The sequence below is a fragment of the Bison bison genome, unplaced genomic scaffold (genome assembly GCF_000754665.1).
Source record: "Bison bison bison isolate TAMUID 2011002044 unplaced genomic scaffold, Bison_UMD1.0 scf7180017858037, whole genome shotgun sequence".
Classification (NCBI taxonomy): Eukaryota; Metazoa; Chordata; class Mammalia; order Artiodactyla; family Bovidae; genus Bison; species Bison bison.
The window spans coordinates 5,897-7,532 of NW_011488610.1; the positions used below are offsets into that span (position 1 = coordinate 5,897).

At 40.2% G+C, this 1,636-nt stretch overlaps 1 pseudogene; it reads left to right on the forward strand.

Annotated features, from left to right (window-relative positions):
• Positions 1–239: 239 nt before the first annotated feature.
• Positions 240–1,216, forward strand: LOC105004305 (annotated as a pseudogene).
• The last annotated feature ends 420 nt before the right edge of the window (positions 1,217–1,636 follow it).

Below are 1,636 nucleotides of genomic sequence, written 5' to 3' on the forward strand. Positions count from 1 at the left end.
AGCTTGGCGTGCTGCAGTCCATGGGGTTGCAAAGAGTCGAACATGAGTGAGTGACTAAACTGAACTGAACTGAACGGAATGTGTGTGAGAGAATTGTACTAAAATTTGTTCCATTATGTTTTTAAGAACTCTATTGGTATTGTATTGTGGTATTGACATACAACTACCATATATACCCTCATGTCTCCCCAGAAATACTGAAGAATACAGCAGACCATCCTCCAAGAATTTTCAGCAGAATGCCCTTTGTTAATGACACCACCTCACATCCTTCTGCCTTCCTTCTGCTGGGTGTACCTGGTCTGGAAGTTTTCCATGCATGGATTGCTTTCCCTTTCTTTGTTGTTTACCTGATAGCCCTTGTAGGAAATGTCACAATCCTGTTTCTAATCAAGACAGACCAGAGCCTTCATCAGCCCATGTTCTACTTCCTGGCTCTTCTCTCCTTTATTGATCTAGGTCTGTCCACTTCTACCATACCCAAAATGCTGGCCATCTTCTGGTTCAACCATAGGAAGGTAAGCTTTGAAGCCTGCCTCATCCAAATGTTCTTTATCCACACCTACATCGGCATGGAATCTGGTGTACTCCTGGCCATGGCAATTGACCGATTTGTCTCCATCTGTTATCCACTGAGGTATACCACTATCCTCACCAACAAAATGGTAGCCATCATGGCCTCTGTTGCAGTGGTGAGGCCAGTCCTCCTTGCCATCCCCTTTTGTCCTCTTCTTAAAAGACTTCCCTTCTGTGGACACTATATTATTCCTCATACCTACTGTAAGCATATGGGAATTGCTTGTCTAGCCTGTGCTAACATAAGAGTCTACATCATCTATGGCTTATTTACCATTGCTACCCTGATCTTTGACTTGCTCCTCATTGCCCTCTCCTATGTTCAGATCCTATAAACTGTTTTCCACCTTCCTTCTAGGGATGCCAGACTCAAAGCACTCAGCACATGTGTTCACATGTCTGTGTCATCTTAGCCTTTTATACACCAGCATTTTTCTCCTTTATGACACACCAGTTTGGTAGAAATGTTCCTCATTACATTCACATCCTCCTGGCCAATTTGTATGTAGTTGTTCCTCCTTATTTAAATCCAGTCATTTACAGGGTCAGGACGAAGAAAATTTGGAACAGAGTTGTGAGAATATTTGTCAAGAAAGAGGGACCTAATATATTAGAGAGTGGAAAACTTCTAGCAGGCTAACTTTTATCTTGTACTTCTCTCAGGGTACCAACTGAAATTACGAAAAGGTTAGTAAGGAATTACTTTGGCCTTTATTAGAATCTTCTAAGTGTATAACTCAAGTATTTCCTTTTCATAATTTATATATTTTATATATAATTTATAAATTTAAATTTATTTTTTTATTGAAAGATAATTGCCTTACAGAATTTTGTTGTTTTCTGTCAAACCTCAACATGAATCAGTCATAGGTATACATATATCTGTTCCCTTTTGAACCTGCCTCCCATCTCCCTCCCCATCCCACCTTCTGGGTTGATACAGTGCCCCTGTTTGAGTTTTCTGAGTCATACAGAAAATTCGCCTTGACTATCTATTTTACATATGATAATGTAAGTTTCCATGTTACTCTTTTCATACATCTCAGCCTCTCCTCCCCTC